The sequence below is a fragment of the Phyllostomus hastatus genome, unplaced genomic scaffold (genome assembly GCF_019186645.2).
Source record: "Phyllostomus hastatus isolate PE091 unplaced genomic scaffold, TTU_PhHast_1.1 phas_scaffold_385, whole genome shotgun sequence".
In the NCBI taxonomy this organism is placed as follows: Eukaryota; Metazoa; Chordata; class Mammalia; order Chiroptera; family Phyllostomidae; genus Phyllostomus; species Phyllostomus hastatus.
In genome coordinates, this window is record NW_025334026.1 from 1788060 (window position 1) to 1795492 (window position 7433).

General features: G+C 41.2%; 1 pseudogene; it reads left to right on the forward strand.

Moving 5' to 3' along the window:
* Nucleotides 1-319: 319 nt before the first annotated feature.
* On the forward strand, nucleotides 320-752 carry LOC123806277 (annotated as a pseudogene).
* Nucleotides 753-7433: the final 6681 nt, after the last annotated feature.

The window sequence follows — 7433 nt, forward strand, 5'->3', positions numbered from 1 at the left end:
GGTCCCCAGTGGGGCCCACGTAAGAGGCATTCACACACTGATGTTTCTCTCCCTTTTTCTCCCTCCCTTTCCCTCTAATAAAATAAAATCTTAAAAAAAAAAGGTGCTGTTCTGAAAAGAAGGAAACCTGACCGTGTCTGGCAGAGCTGGGGTGAGACAAAGAGACAACCCTTCCCTGCCAATAACCAAAAGTTTTGGCCGGACCTTTGAGCACACACTGAGAGAGTGAGGAGCCAGGTGCAAAACACATACTATGAAGCAGATTACTAAGGAACTTAGTGATCTGGCCCGTGACCCTCCAGCACAATGTTCTGCACGTCCAGTTGGAGATGATATGTTTCATCAGCAAGCCACAGTTGTGGGTCCTAATGCCAGCCCACATCGAGGCAGTATATTCTTTTTGACAATTCATTCTCCTACAGACTGCCCCTTCAAACCACCTACAGTTGCATTTACAAGAAGAATTTATCATCCAAATATTAACAGTAATGGCAGCATTTGTCTCGATATTCTACAAGATCACAGTGGTCTCCTGCTCTAACCATTTCTAAAGCTCTTTTATCCCTTTGTTCACTCCTGTGTGACCCCAACCCAGACGACCCCCTAGTGCCAGAGGCGGCACGGATCTGGATCCGTAAAGCAGGCAGAGATGAGTGCAGCTGACGAGTCGGGAACGGACTCAGAGATACGCCACATGCTGCTGCCTTCAAGTCAGAATAACCCACATGATAGCTGGACTAGACTTTAAATAATGGTTCCTTTTTTTTAACTTTCTTATCCGGCTGCTCCTCTATCAGACCTCATCTTTAATTTTATTTTTATTTACCTCCCTCCATTCACTCACACACTCATGAGAACACTTAAGTTCTTCCAGCTTTGGACAGTAACTGCTTTTAGAAACTGTAAAGTAGCTACAAGAGAGCAGTTGCCCAAGATTGAGAATTATTTTTAAAAAATGGAGCGTGTGTATTATGTCTTCACTCTAACTTGGTCATGACACTAAAACCACTCCTCGCTGCTCCAGCACGCTGAAGAACTCATCTGAGGGGCATGGGGGTGGATGCTCAGTTGCTGCATCAGAGGAAGCAGCATTGTTCCAGCAGCACCTGGTCTTGTGTAAGCTCTCCACTGTTAGAGGTCTGAGGTTACATGGCATACTTTATGCTCATAACTGATGTGGCTGGAGAATTGGGATTGAATTTATAGCATCAGCAGAGCAGAAAGTGTGATGTGTTTTATGCATGTCAGTGAAGGAATGACCTGTTCTAGTTCTACAGAGAATGGAAATTAGAGGTCACGCACACTTTGTACTCCAAAATAGGGTCCCAAACATTTTGTGATCTTCATTTAAATTGTTAGAAGGCTTGGAGTCATTAGTTTATCTCCCAGTTCACTGTTTAACATGGCACTGAATGCATGATGCATGTCATCAGTGGGTGAGCTCTGCTAGTCATTAATTCACTTTTCTTCAATGAGGTTGGAGAAACCAAAACATTTTCATGTTATGAGGATAAAATAAACTCTAAAAATATCCAGGAAAAAAATACAATAAAGGCTGCCCACAATAGACTACAAATTTCCTAGAAAAAAATAATCAGAATACAATAGAAAGACAGCTAAAGGATTTTGAGAGGAAAAGCCACAGACCTGACAATTTTGTGTCCAATGAACCTGTTGCTCATGCCTAAAACTGAGAAAAAGATAGTTTCAAAAGAATAAGGAGCCAAGTGTTAAAGGAAAATAATGAAAAATAGTGGCTGGTGGTGACTAATTTATCTATACATTAAAACACAATATAAAGCTGCAATAAATAGAGCAGTGTGGTAAATAGTACAAGAATGAATCCTCCAATCAATGGAATTGAGCTAATAACCTTAAAATGGACACCACTATAATTTTGTAAAAGGACAGTGCAAATGTTCATGCCATCACTGCTACTTTTCAAAATTGTGCTCAAGATTCAGCCTATGGCATAAGAACTATAAATATTATAAGAGGAAATACAAAACTATGCTTACAGATGGTGTAATTGAAGGTATTCCATTCTAAGGTCACAAATTGACAAACCATTGATAAATAAGAGATCATAGTGGCCAGATATTAGTTCAATGTGAAAATAACAAGTAGAAGGTAAAATAGGAAATGTTTAAAACTGAACTAACAGTAGCAACAAAACTAACTTTATAAGACATGAAAGATTTATAGAGACAATGACAGATCTCCACTGAACAAGAGACTTGTATAATTGGGTGATATACCATGTTTATGAATGAGAAGACTCAATAGTATAAAAGTGTCAGTCAATTCCCCCCAAGTGTTTTATAAATTAAATGCACTCCCAATTATATTTTTCAGAGAATTTGACAAGCTTATTCTGAAATTCAAAAAAGAACCAAGACTTTTGGGAGAAAAAAACAAAGGAAACTTTCTCCCACCAGATGCCAAAAATATGTGACAAAGCTCTGTGGTACTAGCTATGGTGGTACAGAAATAAATCCATGAAAGGAACTATAGACCCAGGTAGAAGCAAAGGTTTAATATTCATTTAAGGAGGCATTTCACATGAGCAGAGAAAGAAAATCTTTTTGATAATTCATGTTAAAACAACTGAGTGTGCATGTAGATAAAAAATGTAAGTTGGACCCCTACCTCAGAGGATGCACAAAAATAAATTTCAGTAAAAAACAAAACTATTAAAAGAATACAATAAAATATGAGCAAATGTTTTTGACTTTGGGGTTTTAAAGACCTTTATAAATAAAATGTTTTAAAAACCATAAAAGAAAGAGTGATAACATTTGACCATATAATAAGTCCTCAAATAACATCATTTTGTTATAATGTTGTTGAGATGCTGGAGGCACTTAACCCCTGCTCATGTCAATCAGCCTGTGGTAATACTGGTTTATTGTACGCGGTTCTGCTGCAGTTCTAAGAACCTATCCACATTAAGTGAGGACTTACTGTTCTAAAATGTTAAGGTTCAGTATTACAATATATCAACAAAGTTAAAAAAACAAGCAACATTCCAGAAGATACTTGTAACATATATAATAATTATCTTCAGTATACATAAAAATGTTTTCAGGGGGTAATACTTATGAATCAGAAGGAAATTGAGCCGTGGTTATGAACGAGCAATTCCCAGAAAAGGAAATGCAAATACCCAGTGATCACATGAAAAGATGTTCAACCTCATTAGCAATCAGAAATGCAAATTAAAACAATGAAATAATGTTTCTGCTTATGAAATTGCCACAAAGTTAAACAGTATGATAATGTACTGTCATACATTGCCGCTGGTAAATTGCTATAACCATTCTGGAGAATATTTTGGCAGAATATGCACATACCCTAGGTGGAGCAATTCTAGGTTCTACCATCTCCTCTGGAAAGGCACTTGCCCATATCAACAGGAAAGCCTGAACAAGTGTGTTCATTGCATCGTGTTTAACAGCAAAATCAGAACACAACCCCAATGCCAGCTATTGGGTGAGTGATGCCAACAATAATAGTTTCTAATGGTGTGGACATGAGCATGTAGGAAAAGGCCTGGAAAGACACATTCGAAACTCACAACACATCATGCCCAGAGGAGGGACAGGAGCAGAGACCTGGACTGTGGCTGGTGGTCAGAGAGGACTTTAGTCTTATAAACAATTCAGAAGCATCCAGGTTGTACGGGATATTGTTCTCTAAAGGGATTGAGAGTAACTCTCACTTGGTCAATATATTTAAAGTCTTGAAAAGGATCTTGAGAAATACCTGCTTTAATCCTAAAGAAATGGGCAACAGATGTGAGCAGGGAACCGGACTGGGAGATGTGTTAGGTCGGGTTTGCTTCACTGGAGTAAACTGATCTCGGGAGTGGTGTTCTGTTTGCTTGAATGACAGACACCTGTGACATCAGTTCCTGAGGATCAACATGACAACCTAAGGAAGGAGCACGTCGTCTGGTCCCCAGTGCCGCAGCGTGCACCCAGTGACGAAATCGGAATTCCTGTATTCAGGCTCCACCACTTCTAAACTGGCAATCTGTGGGCAAGCCATTCACCATCACTGAGTCTAGCACTTCCGTATGCCTAGAACAGGATCGCACAGCATGTCCTAGCTACCTTCCTGGGCTATGCTGAGTCTTACACAGCGTGTATAAGCAGAAGTGCCCTGAAAGCTGTAACAAAAACTATGACCTAATATAATATGACTCGCCCCCCCCAAAAAACAAACACCAGGATAAAGCATGTATGTACACATTAAGTAATTAAAAACTCATTAAAATAGCTGTTTTCCCCTCAAATTTCTCATCAGTTCAATACCTCATGTCACATTCTAAGATAAAGCCAAGATGAAATAATCAAATAGTATGGACTTCCGGCAAGATGGAGGCATAGGTGGACACACTGTACCTCCACACACAACCAAGATTGGAACAACAACAATTTAGAGGCAGAATAACACCCAGAACTGATAGAGAATTTATCTGAATGGAAGTCGGACAGCCAAGAAGTTGAAGTAGACCCGTTCCTCCAGACCAGTAGGAGGGGCGGAGACGAGCAGCTGGGCACAGGTCGCGGCGGAGAACAGGGAGAACTGGGCACATAAGGCAACCGGGAGGGAGCGCGTAAGCCATCCAGGGCATGCAAGATCGCAGCGGGTGGACCCTGAGTACACAAGCGGCAGCTAGCGGACCCAGTGAGGCGGCGATTGTGGACCAGAGCAGAGCACGCAACCCAGGATCCCAGAGAAGGGACTGAGGTCCCAGGAGAATGGAGCTACTGCCATTGTTCCCTCTCGACCCCGCCCCCACATACAACGTCGCAATCTAGCCACTGGGGTGCCCAGACCTGGAGAACACCTAAGGCTCCGCCCATCACTGTAACAGGAGTGACCAGACCAAAAAAGAGAGAGAGAGAGAGACAGGTCTCAAACAGAAAAACAGATCAATGCCCCAGGACTCATCCTTTTGAGCCACCAAGAGATAGCCAATCTATCAGATGCACAGTTCAAAACACTGGTGATCAGGAAGCTCACAGAATTGGTTGATTTTGGGTGCAAATTAGATGAAAAAATGCAGGTTACCATAAAAGAGATGAAGGAAGATGCATGGAGAACCAATAGTGATGGGAAGGAAACTGGGACTCAAAACAATAGAGTGGACAAGAAGGAAGAAAAAACAACCAGACAGGAAAGAATGGAGAAATAAGAATTCAAAAAAAAACGAGGAGAAGCTTAGGAACCTCCAGGACATCTTTAAACATTCCAACATCCGAATTATAGGGGTACCAGAAGGGGAAGAGGAAAAGCAACAGATTGAACACGTATTTGAACAAATAATAAAGGAGAACTTCCCCAGTCTGGCTAAGGAAATAGACTTCCAGGAAATCCAGGAAGCTCAGAGAGCTCCAAAGAAGTTGGACCCAAGCAGAAACACACCAAGGCACATCATAATTACATTAGCCAAGGTAAAAATGAAGGAGAGAATCCTAGAAGCAGCAAGAGATAAGGGGACAGTAACCTACAAAGGAGTTCCCATCATACTGTCAGCTGATTTCTCAAAAGAGACCTTACAGGCAAGAAGGGGCTGGAAAGAAATATTCCAGGTCATAAAAGACAAGGACCTACATCCCAGATTGCTCTATCCAGCAAAGCTCTCATTTAGAATGGAAGGGCAGAGAAAGTGCTTCTCAGATAAGGTCAAGTTAAAGGAGTTCATCATCGCCAAGACCTTATTTTATGAAATGTTAAAGGGACTTATCTAAGAAAAGAAGATACAGAAAAAACATGTATAGTAAAAGGACAGCAAACTCACAATTATTAACAACCACACCTAAAGCAAAACCAAAAGAAACTAAGCAAACAACTAGAACAGGAACAGAACCACAGAAATGGAGATCCCATGGAGGGTTAGCAACAGGGGAGTGGGAGGAGGAGAGAGGGGGAAAAGGTACAGAGAATAAGTAGCATAGATTGTAGGTTGAAAATAGACAGGGGGAGGGTAAGAATAGTATGGGAAATGTACAAGCTAAAGAACTTATAAGTATGACACATGGATATGAACTAAAGGGGGGAATGTGGGTGGGAGAGGGTGTACAGGGTGGAGGGGAGTGAAGGGGGGAAAATGGGACAACTGTAATAGCATAATCAATAAAATATATTAAAAAAAGAAATAATCAAATAGTAAAAATCAAACCATTAAGAAAACAAAACTATCAAACAATGTGGTTCCTGCCTGTAAAGAAAATATCTGATCACACAAAAATTTTTAACATCTTTACATCAAGTAATAAAAGCAAAAATCAAAAGGTAGGCAACAAAACTTCAAAGCAATAAATGACACATTTAATACAGAAAGATCATTCACAAGCCACAGTGAGAAATTCTCTAATAGAAAAATAGGCAATTTCCAACATAAGGGTCTGACCTTGGTGGAAAATCAAGCAAAGGAAAATTGCAAACAAACAAGAGACCGCTACGGAGCACCACACTGCACAAATGACGGACGCCCGTAACACCAGATGCTGCCCCAGGAGCCAGTGGGCCGTCCAGAGCAGTGCCGGCCAGAACACACATGCAGCCATACGTGCAATTGAGAACTTGCCAGAATCCGTGTGAAAGGGTAAAAATAATCAGGCGAAATTAATTATATGTATGTAATCCAATACGTCGAAAGGGTTAGTTTAACTTGCTATACAATTATGAGTGAGATATTTACTTTTTCTTTCAGGAGTGCTGGTTCCTTGAAATTTAGTATCTATCTTATACTTACAGCATTTTAAGCCAGATGCTAAATTTTTATTGGAAATATGTTTTAAATTTCTAAAATTTTCCGTTGAAAAAGGGGATTTCGCTCACATGAGTTATTCCAAACATGAGTTTTTCCCAGTAACTAATTTGAATACCAGGTTTTAGAATTTATTCTAAATTAAACAAAATTCAGAGCCCCGGCTCCTCAGTGGCACCTGCCACGTTTCCCGTGCCCTGAGCCGCACGGTGCTGGTGGCTGCCGCAGTGGAAGGCACGGTTCTGGGGGGAACCCACCGGCTGCGACCCAGCCTGCCCCTCGGCAGAGGCAGCTCTCGGCTCCTGAAACCTGACACGGTGGCTCTCGGATCACTACTGAAGAAAATGTCAAGACTCACTCCTTCCGTCCTGCGCCCGTCCTTTTCTGTTCCTGCTGTGATTCTCCCATGGGACCCACAGCCCAGTCCTTCATCGGCACGTTTTGAATCCTCATGATCTAAATAGTAAACGACAATTGCAATAGTAAGAAGGATAATGATAAGAGGCAATAGGTTTCACCCATTGAGTAGGCCGTGGCGCCCAGTGCTTTTGTTTTTGTATCAATAATCTGGGCCCCTTCAGTGTGCAGACAGGAAACAGGCTCAGAAAAGGAAAGTAACATGTTAGGGTCACAGTATTAGCAAGTGGCAGAG